We start from the raw sequence: 13,810 nt of genomic DNA, 5'->3' as shown, positions 1-13,810 counted from the left end.
CTTACCCAACTTACGAACGACGGAGCCCGTTCACCCATCCAGCATATTGCCACCCTCCGTTTGCCCAACACCAACGCTAACTGTAATAACTTATTGGGCATTTTTCATTTCATGCATTGTGGTACCAGCCCCAGGAGACTGTTCTGGAGTAGCCTATAATAAAATTCCCAACCAATCACAGAGTCTTTCTACTATAGTAACCCAACTCCTGTACTTCTGGGCATTTCCACGCCAGGTGCATGAACCCAGAATGTGCCCTGTGACATATAGGGCATTCATGTGACGGGCGGCGTCTATACAGTGGAGCCTCACAGGGGTCGTATACACACGCTGTAAAAAGTTAAAGTGCAGTAGCTTCAGCCGGGCATTACTAGACACCTTACGCGTTAATGTACATACCCGCACCCAATCCTTCTCCAGCAATGGCACCTGCAGGTCCTCATTCCACGCGCCCATGCCTTAAGGGCTAGAGACCCGAGTCCCCCCTCATGGCCTTATACAACAATGACACCAGCCCTCACTCACCGCCACACGTTAGTAATATGTCTAGGGTCTCAGTGGTCCGGAGCATGTCTGGGTAAGGGGGCCATGTGACTTTGGCCAGCTCCACCAGGCCTGCGTATTGAAGATATTGCCCCTGCCCAAGTCAAACCCTTTGCACGCCTTCTCAAAGGTAAGGAAGGTGTCATTCACGTACAAGTCCCCCAGAACCATACAGCCACCCTCCCTCCAAGCCTGGAAAGACATGCTCTCCACCATCTTTCGCACTGGAACAAACTGCAAGATGGGCAACTCTGAGTGAAAGGGAGCCCGCCCCAACACTCGTTCCACAACTTTCTGCCACAAGAAGGCTGTTTGCCTAACCACATATGGTAGTTCTGCACTCACCCCAGCACCCTACATCAAAATCACAGGTAGGTCCTCTGGTTGCACCCGACCGCTAAGTAAGCGCTTTTCCCAATTATCACCCTCATCCAACCATTGCACAGCATGCTGAAGGTGTGTCGCGTAATATTAGAGGTCAAACCTAGGTACCCCCAGCCCCCCTCCTCATACAGCTTCGAAAGGACCTGCAGCATTACTCTGCAGCATTTCTCCACCCAAAACAGGTACATTAATAGTGAGTTCAGTTGACGAAACACCTTCACAGGAATTTGGCTCAACGCATTCTGCAAGACATACAGACATCTGGGCAACATCACCATCTTTGCCACAGCTATTCTACCCATTAGGGACAGTGGCAGGGTGTTCCAACAGCCCACGGAGCGCCTCAGTGACTCTGCTACCCTAGTTATATTCAGCTGAAGTAACTTTGCATCCCTGTGTGCCACCTGCACCCCCAGGTATCTAAAGTGGTCCGTCTCCCATCTCACACCCACACTAGGCAGCTCTTCCATGCTACACTCTCTCAGTCTCGTCAGGGGGAACCCCAAGGACTTGCGCCTATTGATGTGCAATCCTGAGTATGCCGCAAATTGATCCAACAACAGCAGCAATTTCAGTATTGCCTCTTGTATGAACATAACATAGAACAGCGTGTCATGTCCATACAACGAGATAAGGTGTGTACCATTTCCGATTTGTATGCTCCAACGACCTAGGTCTTGTCTTGCCCATACCGCCATAGGCTCAATGGTAAGAGCAAACATCAGCGGCGACAGGGGACATCCCTGCCGCGTGGCTCGCCCCAGCAACCACTGTACTGACCTGGTTTGACCCAACCGCACACAAACCGCAGGGTGCGTATATAATATTTTAAACCACCTACAAAAGCGTGGTCCAATCCCCAATCTTCTGAGAATTTGCAAAAAAATAACCGGAGTCCACCGTTTCAATCGCTTTTTCAAGGTCAATAGAGACCATTGCCATCTCCTCAGGGGCCGCCTGCGTCTCGTGCAGTATATGCGCCAACAGTCGGATGTTCATGGACGTGCTATGGCCCGGGATAAAACAGCATTGATTCTCCTGAACTAGGTAGCCCATGTGCGGTCCCAACTATTTAATCTGTGTTACCCCTGTGCACTCAAATCTTTCCTATTGTAAGCAAAACGTTTTTTTTTGGAAAACATTCAGGGTTGCGCAGGCATCTGTCACACGTCGTCAATCCGTGCCTTTTAAACTGTGAAACTGAAGTGAGCAACTTGTACTCACAAGATGCGCGCACAATATTACATGGAACGTTGGGTTCCTTCACTGTTTTATCAAATTCGAATCAAAACAGGGTTACTCCATGTTTATCCAATTCCGAAGTTGTGTTTATTATCTTTTTAAGTTCATGATTTAACTGATGTCATCTCAGGAAAACATTCAATTTTCGATCTTCACAAAAAACCCAATGCATTTCGGGTCATGAAAACAAAGGACCCTTCCTCAGGGGTCTGCAAGGAAACATACGGGACTAAATTAGTTACCAGTACAATACAGCGTGATATGCATTATCGCTTAACAAGTTCTAACATGCAAAACAACGATAACAAAGTGCAAATGAAAAAAGTAAATTCATCAAAAGTGGCTTTTCTCCTGATAGTCTCACTCAAGAAAAACGATGACTAAAATAAACACAAAGGCGAAAGCCTGATACGAGCAATTTGAAGCAAAATAATAACCACCCTAAGTGGCGGTTCATACAAACATGGCGGGTGATGGTAGAAACATTTAAAAAGAACGAAGCATAACACTTACTGGGAGATCGAAAAACCACGCTTCTCTCACGACGCTTCAACAAACGGGCACTGACCCTTCAGGTGAAGTATTAACCAAACGCCAGTGGAGAACTGTGCACATGACACCAGGTCATGTGATCTGAGTATATAAGCTTCAACATGGCAAAATCGTATGCGATTTCCTAAATGAAAAAGGGGTTTTCATTTAGGAAATCGCATACGATTCCCAATCCTGGCTGGGGTTCTGCACTAGGCCGTCCCTCCAGCGGGTCACACGGTCTGCAGCAGGATTGCAGCTCTCCATGCCCAGGCTTCCGTCAGTGGCAAATCAGCACCCTGCCACCCGATGGCAGCCCATGGATCCAAGGCGCAGAGAAGAAGCACCTCAAGCCGAGATTCCACTCTGCGTTTCCTGTAGGCCCAATCGGCTCCACGCACTTTCTCGCTGCCAGTGATGTGGGCTTGCAGCTCACCCCAAGTCTATCCCGCAGGCTCCAGGAGCAGCGGGGTTGGTTTGAGCGCATGGCCTGGGTGTAACTTTAAGTAAGGCAGACTCACTGACTTTATCAAAGGATCAGAGCTCCAAAATATAAAAAAGTGAGCCTATTATCTTTCTGAAAGTATCAGGATATAAACACATATAAAACATGGGTTATCTTTGTAAAAAGAAATTACCAATATTTATAATGAAATGTATGGCCATCGCCGACAGCAGCATCTGCACTTTCTCCCTGGGGACTCCATCCCCCAGCAAGCACAATCCCAGGAGGCGCCAACGCATCTGTTCCCTGTGCCAGGAGGCGCATAAAGGCAGCCTTGGGCTCCCGCAGTGTGGGAGACCTCGCCGACCACAACACCTACACTTTCTCCCCGGGAACTCCATCCCCCAGCACAGTGTCAGGAGGCGCCAATGTGTCTTTTCCCTGCGCCCGTCAGCGGCAGGAAGAGGCAGGGCTGCCCCCCCCCTCTTTCATTGAACATTACTCAATTGGTCTGAGGGGAGTGCCCATATATACTATCTGAATTGACAAGAGCGGGCTCTAAGCACTAACTATGGGGAAAGGCACTAGGACATTGCCTGTGCCCCCTACCAGCATTGACAGAATGTTAGAAAGGGTTGTCAGCATTGTGTCTAGTGATATTGAACTAACTGAGCGACATCTGTCTCTGGGAAGTGAGGCTTTACAGAAAGGTTTTCTAGCTGGAGGGGGTTTAGTTGACTCTATTCCTGTACCTGCTCCTAGCCACGTATCTACCATTGTACTTCACACTCCCCTGCGCCAGGGATCTGGGCTTAATAATACTGTACTTCCTAGTGGGAGCCCAAAAAGAGATGACACCGATGAACCGCAGTTAAATATGGGCACACCAACGACTACTGTAGTCCCAGCGGCTAAGAGCAAAAGGAAGCCTGGGAAGGACACTTGCTCAAAAAGGAAACAACCCATCCGTACCAGTTCATCTCGCACTTGTTTGACCTCGTGGATACAGCCCCGTTGAATGCTAGTACCCAAGAGGTTGCACCAAATGGGAAGCTAAGTTGTTCTATCTTCACTGAGACCGAGGCTGTATTTTCTGCACCTGACCACAGTGGTCCTGGGGACACTTTTGTCAACACTGTTATTGACAATGTCTCTGAGCGGATTAAAGATTTCATAGACATGAAATTTACCTGCCTATGGACGCGACATTATTGACTGTCCTCAATACTGGAGACTAACGAGGTAAACCCCATACCTAATGCCCCAATGTTTTTTTCTGTGACATGTAACCCTGTTGCTGCATCAAAGGCTACCACTGATTTCAAACCAAATACATTGAGTTGGATTGTCACTGGTTTACAGTGAAAATTACACTTACCGTACCATCGGGTGGTCTCAGGATTTGGGTAAATATTTCTGTAGGAGGTCATGTCAAGGTTCTACACACAAAAAAGACATATTACAAGCCCTACCATATAAAAGGGGAGGCTCTATTTGTCTACTCAATTTTTATAATAATGGTTTTTATACTACACCTAATATTAATGTTATAAATGTGTTTGATTTCATAACTACCATACAGCATCGATTTGACAACATAGCTGGCATTTGTTTGGGGGGGGGACTTCAATGCCAAGATTCCCAGGGAAAAAACTGCAACTATAGGGCCCAGCAATAGAGTGCAAACCTGTAATAGGGGCGAGGAACTAATGGAACATCTGTGAAATCACAATCTAATTAATGTTATGGAAATTGCTGCAACATCCAACAACAATAACCTCCAAGAGCCAACATTTAGAGGCGAGGGCAGTGTGACTACTATAGATTATGTTTTTATCTCACCCACTCTTGAGGATTGTCTATTGAAAGCTGAGTTTGTCCCTACTACCCATGGCGACCATAATCCAATTAAAAGAGTACCCCACGCCGAAATATAAAAATGAAAGCGGCTCTAAGAATCTGACTCCTACTACTGACAATCTATGACTGGTCTGGCGAGGCGTCAATAACACTGACTTGTTGTATACGATGGCAAGGGACTACCCGAGACTTATTGACTTATGCCTGTCATCACAGGACCATAACCCCAAGGTAATTGGCACCTTTATTAAACTCTGCAAGGCAATTAAATAAATACTATCAAAACCAATGGTCGGAGCACAAAATGGACCAAGATGGTTCAACAGTGAATGTTCAACAATAAACAGACAGTTACGATGCCCTTGCCTATAGTGCCACTCTAAAGAACGGGAATGATTTTTGGGCCGTGGTCAAAGACATGAGCTCTATGGGACAATCATTGACCCCGATAGGTTGTAATATAACAAGTGTGAGACATGGGAGGCCCATTTTTCTATGATTTACACAGCCCCAGCACTAAACGAGATTTCCTTTGAGCACTAGGCCCCCATTGGGATCCCAATATCTCTATCCGAAGTTGAGGAAGCCATTCAACAGAGCTTGGGCAACAAAGCTCCTGGACCTGATGGGCTGCCCATTGATCTCATTAAGCACAAACCTGATTTCTGAGCGCCGCTTTTACTAAATGTTTTTAATAACCTAACTAACACCCCGTTACCAGGTACCTGGTCAACTAGTATTATTGTCCCGATTTTTTAAAAGGTTGACGGCGCCCAATCAAGCTGCTATATACACTAATTTCCCTGATAGATAATACTCTTAACATTTTAGGGAGGATTTTATACAATAAGATTAAAACATGGACAGAGGAAGATTGCATTTTAGAACCATGCCAGTTAAGTTTTAGGAGTAAAATAGGTACAATCGAACAGTGCCTAAATCTTAATCTAATTATCGGAAAGTACACCATAACCTGGCTTTTATGGACATCACCTCAGCCTTCGATTTTGTCAATCGGTCACATTTATGGTCCATTCTTTTAGAATACAGTTTAGTTGAGGTTTTAGTCCATTTTTTAGCCTACCTGCACCAGTAGCGGTCATTGGTGGGAGTGCTGCTGGTCGCTGACCTGGGGCGGGGGAGGGACAGGGTGGGGGTTAGTAAACAACAGATTATGGCCGATAAGAGGTAAGCAAACATATAAATAAATAAAAACGAATTTCGTTGCGCGCACTGCATCGCATTTGGCAATGCAGCGCGCACAACACGGGCATTGTCATTTTCTTACTCTGTTTCCCTTTTGGGTACATTGCTAATCTAGACCACCTGCCATGCCTGTGTGATGGCCGGAGTGGGCAAACGGTACTTCATTTTTTTATTCTTTTGTAAATTGTAAATAAAATATGCAAAATGGTTTTTGATATCCTTTTTAAAAAAAATCGTGCCTGTCCACCTTGAGGCTACCTAATGAAAATTCTTACAGATAATGAATTAGTTCTTCACGAAGGCTCCTTTTTGAAAGTTGCAGTGCGTGCCCGTAAAACGATGTCTACCTCATGAAGGATGTTCTCACTGAATTAATATTAATACTGTTATTATGATTATGACCATGATGGCACGAATGAATGGGCATTAATCGGAAAACTGTTGTATCCGTTAATAATATGATGCATATTTACGTAATTCAACACTAATCCTTTATGGGTTCCGTAGTAGTGTGCTACTCGCCAAAAAAGCACTTCAACACCCCATCAGGGGTAACAAGTGCTATATAAATGCAAACCTTTTTCCCCTCTTCTATCCCTATGCTATCCTTCTCACTCCAAATAACTGATTAATATCTACAACTCAAATTACTTTCATATTTCACCATACTAATTCACCACTAATCCTTTATGGGTTTCCGGAGTAGCGTGCTACCCGCCAAAAAAAGGGCTTCAACACCCCATCAAGGATAACAAGCGCTATATGAATACAAACCTTTTTTTCCTCTTCTATTCTTCCGCTATCCTTCTGAATCCAAATAATTGACTAACATATCCACCACTTAAATTACTTTCATATTTCACTATACTAATTCAACACGAATATTTTATGGGTTCCGGAGTAGCGGGCTACTTGCTGAAAAAAGCGCTTCAATGCCTTGTCAGGGGTAATAAGCACTATATAAATGCAATTCCAATACAATACAATACAATGCTTTTATTGAATTTGCTTTTTATATTATCCTTATGACTAATATGATTTTGTGTACTTTTATGCTGCTATGTGACTTTTGCTTTTATGGATATATTTTTATCCGAATAACATTTTTTGAATTGAATTGAATTGAAAGTATATTTCACCAATTCACACAGTGCAATGTTTAATAAAAGTGATTGTCATAACAAATGTAATAAAGATGAATTTAAAAAAAACACCAATATGCCTTTAAGTCCTTTTTTAAACATTTTTTAAGCTGCAGCTATATGTTATGTTATGCTATAACAATTTATATCAGGCACTACTACTCATAGGTGTCTATGCGCATTTATAACCCACTAAAAGGGGGCTCTGCACTCCAGCTAAAGAGCATAGAGCTCCAGCTAGGAGAGCTTTCAAAAATACGATAAGGTCTCCTGGGGTCACAAATTTAATGACCCAGGAAAAGTACTGTTTTCTTAATGTTTCTTAATGGTGCTAGGGGATGCTGCACTCCCTGTAGTCCTCCACATCATTAAACAATTGCTTGAATGTTTGATGGTGCACCTGAACCTCCATCACCAAACTTCCCATAAAAAAGCAAGTTTAAAGAGCCCTCACAGGGTATTATGGGGCGCTCTTTCAAGGACCAGTGAATAATAAATTAGCAGCTCCTGACAATCATTTATTATTCATTTTTTTGTTATTTTTTATTTTGTGTGTCCCAGTTATTTTATGTGTTCCAGTGCCCACCCGGGACATCCAGATGCTTATTTTTTGTGGGATGCTCCATGGGTAGCCCCAAGTCCCATGGATCCCCACTCACTCCCCTGCCAGCACCATTTCTTGGTGCAGGACAGAGCTTTCTTTCAAATTATTCTGGAGGTGAGCATGCTATCCCCCTCATTAGCCTTTACATCCCCAGTGACCCTCGTCCCAAGGCAGTATTATATTTTTTTTAAGGGGGAGGGTGTGCACGGCTCTACTCCCATAGCGAATACTGGCCGCCGGGACCTTGGGTGAATGACCCGGTGCCCACCTGACAACAGAGAATTGCCCCTTGCATACTTTGTTTGCTGCTGATTTTGTGTCCCTGGTATTGTTTTCTGCTTCTGTTTGCGCTTGACATACTCTGTGGTTTATCACTACTGCTTGATCTTGTTCCTGCGCACTGTTTTTTCATTTTATCTTTGTGTCAGATTTTGTTGATACATTGTATTTCCCACTTCGCACACTCATTCCTGCCATTTTTTTCCCTCCTGCTGGCCTTCGACCTCTCAGGATCTACTTAATGGAGGTCGCAGCGTGAACGTGTGCAAAAGGCGTGACGCTGGTGCAATGAAGGCATGCCAAAGGCACCTGTCCACACCTAGACTGCACCCAGGTCCAGGAACCCTGGTGATTCAGCCACCCACAGCTACTCTGCCGTAGAACTCTGAGACTTGGACCTCAGATGCCACAACAACAAATGCTATATGTCATCTCCTCAATCAATAGTAGGACTGGTCACCTGCCGCTGCTGTCTTTTCACCAGCAATGCAGAACCTACCACACTCTCAGAAAACCGCACCACTCTACTTTGCTGACCAAGACCACTCCAAAAACACTCCAATGCCTCCTGCTCAATGCCAGATCGCTCTTCAAACATGCCACCAAAGCCTGGGACACCATCTTCACACTCGTCCCCAATGTGATTTTTATCACAGAGACCTGGCGCAACCCCTCCTCCACCCTGACATCGCCACTGCAACACCCAACAGCAGTAAGACGACACACTGCCACCGCACCAACAAACACATAAGGGGCATTGTCATCATCCAGAAATAAACTATCCGCTGCAACACTAGGGAAGCCGACACCATACTGATCATGGAACACCTCAATTTCCAATTCCACACTGATGACAGAATGACTATGAGAGGCACCCTCACCTACAGACCCCCAGGACCCCACACCAGCTTCTGTGAAGTCATCACTAACTTAATCGTCCCTCAAGCCATTAAGTCAAATCACTCCATCCTCAACTTCCACCTGGACGACCCCACATAGACTAACTCCGTCAACCTCCTGGAATGCACAGGCAACATCAGCCTCACCCAGCTGGTCACAGACCCCACACACAGAGTAGGGCACACCCTGAACCCAATCTTCACAGCCAGAGACAGAGTCAAATACAGCCATGCCACAAAACTCACCCGGACCGACCACTCCATCGTCCACTTCACCATCGCAGAATCACCGCGCACCGCCACCAGCCTCCCACCCCACTCCTCCTTCCGCAGCTGAAACAAAGTGACACAATCAATCAATCAATCAATCAGTTCATTTGTAAAGCGCACTACTCACCCGTAGGGTCTCAAGGCGCTGGGAGGGGGGGGGTGCCGCTACTGCTCGAACAGCCAAGTCTTGAGCTTCTTCCTGAAGGAGAGGTGGTCTTGGGTCAGGCGCAGATTGGTGGGAAGTGAGTTCCAGGTCTTGGCGGCCAGGTAGGAGAAGGACCTTCCTCCTGTTGTCTCTCTTCGGATGCGGGGGACGGCGGCGAGGGCGTGGTTGGTTGATCTGAGGAGGCGCTTGGGAGTGTAGAAGTTGATCCGGTTGTTGAGGTAGCTCGGGCCTTGGTCGTGTAGGGCTTTGTGCGCGTGGGTGAGGAGACGGAAGGTGATTCTCTTGTTGACCGGGAGCCAGTGCAGATCTCTCAGGTGTCCGGAGATGTGGCTGCGTCGGGGGATGTCGAGGATGAGTCTCGCCGAGGCGTTCTGGATCCGCTGGAGTCTCTTCTGGAGTTTGGCCGTGGTTCCGGCGTAGAGGGCGTTGCCGTAGTCCAGTCGGCTGGTGACGAGGGCTTGGGTGACCGTCTTCCTCGTCTCGGTGGGGATCCACCGGAAGATCTTACGTAGCATGCGCAGGATGTTGAAGCATGACGAGGAGACGGCGTTGACTTGTCTGGTCATGGAGAGGGAGGAGTCCAGGATGAAGCCCAGGTTGCGTGCGTGGTCCGTCGGTTTGGGCGCGGTGCCCAGGGCGGGGGGCCACCAGGAGTCGTCCCAGGCGGAGGGCGTGGAGCCCAGGATGAGGACACACAGACCCAATGGATGGGCTCCTCACGACTGTGAAATGAGAGGAATTGCTCTTCCACATTCACTGCTCCTGCCAGTGAGTGGCCCATAAGGCCCTGCGAGGGCTATGGATTTGAATATTTTTATTCTCCTGGTGGCTCTATAAGGGGCATGAGCACCACCAATAATTTATTTTAAATGTTGTGGGGCTGTATGTATTGCATCACCCCCAGTGAGCATTAAAAAAAGTTGCAGTAAGTCTCCTGGGAAGTTGAACATATTTATAAATCTCTCCAAGATGGAGCTGTATGCTTTTCAGCTAGAGTGTGGGGATCCATTGTGGCTGGTTCTATGGCTGCATTTTGTGCCCGAAGACTTTTAAACAAAGACTATGAGACATGCATTTAACTTTTTTTGAATAGAATAATATTTAAATATGTTTGTTATAATAATTATTATTAATCCGTATTATGTATGCATATAGGAATGCATTGAATTATAATCGTTGATAAATTATTGTGAGGTTTTAATGATTTGGGCCCTTGCCATCCGCTGCATATGACCTCACCTGTTACAACACTCATGACATGTTCTATGACATCATTGATAAGATAATTACTGACAACTGAAATTACATCATGGATGTCAACACTGTGCAAGGCAAAGGCAGTTAACTATAACACGATGAACTACATTTTTTTTGTTTAAAACATTATATTTTTACTGACATTTCCACTTAACTATATTGGTTACATTGAAGTTATTGTTTGCTTTAGTTATACGTTGTTAAACATATGTTTAAAAACAACCCTTGGTAATTTACTGGAAAAATCACACTTAAAGTGAAGTTATGTTTACAAAGCAAAACCTAAAAAACAAAAATTCACCAGATATGCAGTGCTTATGACTTCATATATAAACTCATTCAGGACATATTAAATAACATCAATGTAATCAATAATGACATCTCATACATCTCAGATGATATCATTGATGGCATCACTCATGGTATCATTGAGAACAACATCCAATGTTCTGTTAATTTTACTATAAGAAAACTATTTACTAAGTGTCTTACCTAAAATTCAGCAATAAATAATTGACTCATTTCTCAAAAGATAATCCCTGTAATTTGCCTATAAATACACTATGGGCCCGATTCCGATCTTGTTCGCAAAGCAAACCGAACGACTCGTGTTGGGAATGCTCTCCGTCCGACCGTCCGTCCGACCGAAAAAGTACGATGCATTTGAATGCATCTGGATACGATTCAGTTGGTCTCCCATTGACTTTAATGGGAGCCTGTTTACCGAATGCGTACACAGGCTCCAATTGACAAAAGGGGTGGCTGGGGATGATTGTGCACCCTGTGGCGGACACCCCTTGGTGCTTGCCACACTGTGCATGGTCTGAAAGGGGGGACCCATGAATACCCCTATGTGCCCCCAAAGACTGATTCCGGCAGCCTTTTCGATCCAGGTGAAAGGAATCGTAAATGCTGTCCGAATTGTTCATTGTACTTGCTCGCTTGGAAAACCTAAGAGCTGTACTATTCGGCTCTGGAGGGTTCTATCTCTCTGTATGCCTTCCGGAAACTATTCAGTCAGCGATAAGGGTTTCCAGGCATCATACTTGGTCATTCGGAATTGGGAACGAGTCGGTCAGAAATAAGGGCCCCGGATCCGTTTAGGTGAAACCAAATCCAATTCGAAGCCCTTCTGACCGAGATCGGAATCGGGCCCTTTGTTGTAACACTGGGACTCTACTGTCTTTCAAACATTAACCCTATATAATCGTATGAGACATGAGAGGGAGAGCAGACCCCAATTCTTGCATTTGGATTCCTTGCTTGCTCATGCCAAATGTCTTTTTTAAAAGCTGCGCCTGCCCATGACAGAGACAGGTGCTGCTTGAAAAAGGTCACCATGTTAGGAATGACATCATAGAAAGCATGTAGCAGTGGTCCTCGAACCACCGTTTGCTCTCCCAAGGCTGCCCACCCTTATTTAGTAGGTGGGAGCTATCCCTAATGTCTAGCTACAACTTTGTGATGGGATAACCTGTCAATGCAATTGCAGTCACAAAGCATTTAAATAAATCAATGGGGCTCTCAAGAAGGATGGTGAGGCCGCTTTTAAGCCTATTCGTTCTTGTGATTCATAATGAACCGCAAAAGTCACTTTTTGTGTCATAAAGACTCTTTCAATTCATAAGTACATTCGATACATTGCTACTCGTAATTTGGCTGGAGTAATTCCTGTGATTTTGCAAACCTTAAGCTTTGAAGCTGCAAAAGCACTTCATATATCAGGCCTCTTTGAACCACCAATGAGTTGGCTGTCCAGAAGGGGACTATTGTAATTTTTCTGACAATCAACAAGCTTCCAGCCTCAGTGGGAAAATGTGCTAATTGAGACTGAATTCTTCTTAGAAAGGATTTGTACCAGAGGGAGGGGCACAGAGTCGACAACACCAAAATGGCGCAGCAATGAGCTTCCGTACCTCAAGCTAAAGGAACAGCCATCAACATACCTTTTGTAAAATTGTCCCTTCTTTTCTTCATATGTAATGACCACTCAGTGCAGATGCATCTGATCATCTGACACCAATTAAAACAAATACAAAACAATGCACTTTTATCCAAGGCTTCTGGGGTCACTCTCTTACCATATTTCTTCATCCGGTGAAACTTTCTTATCCACACTGAGGGGTGAGGAGAGTTAGTGTTTCATCAATAAGTATCAATTAACAGTGCATCCCATTTGGCTACACAATGAGGACCAGGAATCAGTAGCTTAGGTTAAGAAGGTTTATTATGAGTTCCACATCAAGTTACGCTACCCAACTCTTAACACCATGTCATAAAGATACAGAATAACATCAGGCAGGCCCAACCTACGGAATGAATTGTGGCAGACCAATATTAGTCAAACAAGCAATTCTGTAACCGCATTTCAAAAGATGAAAAGATGAATCTGATGCTCAGAAAAGAGTCGCAAGTTTTGTTTTTGTTGTCAATACATGGATACATCTAGATCACCTAAGGTAGAGCTCCAGCTACAAGGATGATTCCAGAAATCTAAAGAACCTCAAAAATCTGGTATTTCCATAATGGATATAAGAATTAAGCTAGGGAAAAAAATAAGTAGGAAAGATGAGAGCATTTCAGGAGCTCCGTCAAGAGTCTTTTTGGGTCAGATAAGTAAGTGTCAGTCTAAGCCACACTCAGCAGCGAATCAAGGAAAGCATAGAGGTCTAAACCTCTCAAAGTCCAGGGAAAAGGGTTCTAAGCATTCAGGAGAGAGTCCATGAAGGGATATCAAAAGAGAATCTGAAAGGCATCTATGGGGCATTTGAAAGGAGTCTGGAAAGTGTCTAAACCTCCAGGAGTGTGAAAACCAAGTTATAACACAAAATAAGCTTCTTGGGCAACACCCCTTTGCACGCATCATCAGGGGTCCATTACATTTCTCCACGTCTCATGTTGTAGACTGCAACAATTTCCAAATATCCCACACCAAACATGGGACAGACATTGTCTTCTCATGTACAAGCCAGGTTGAAACAT

The sequence above is a fragment of the Lissotriton helveticus genome, chromosome 2_1 (genome assembly GCF_964261635.1).
Source record: "Lissotriton helveticus chromosome 2_1, aLisHel1.1, whole genome shotgun sequence".
NCBI classification, from domain to species: domain Eukaryota; kingdom Metazoa; phylum Chordata; class Amphibia; order Caudata; family Salamandridae; genus Lissotriton; species Lissotriton helveticus.
The sequence above is the reverse complement of the archived record's forward strand: the minus strand, read 5'-3'. Positions refer to the sequence as shown.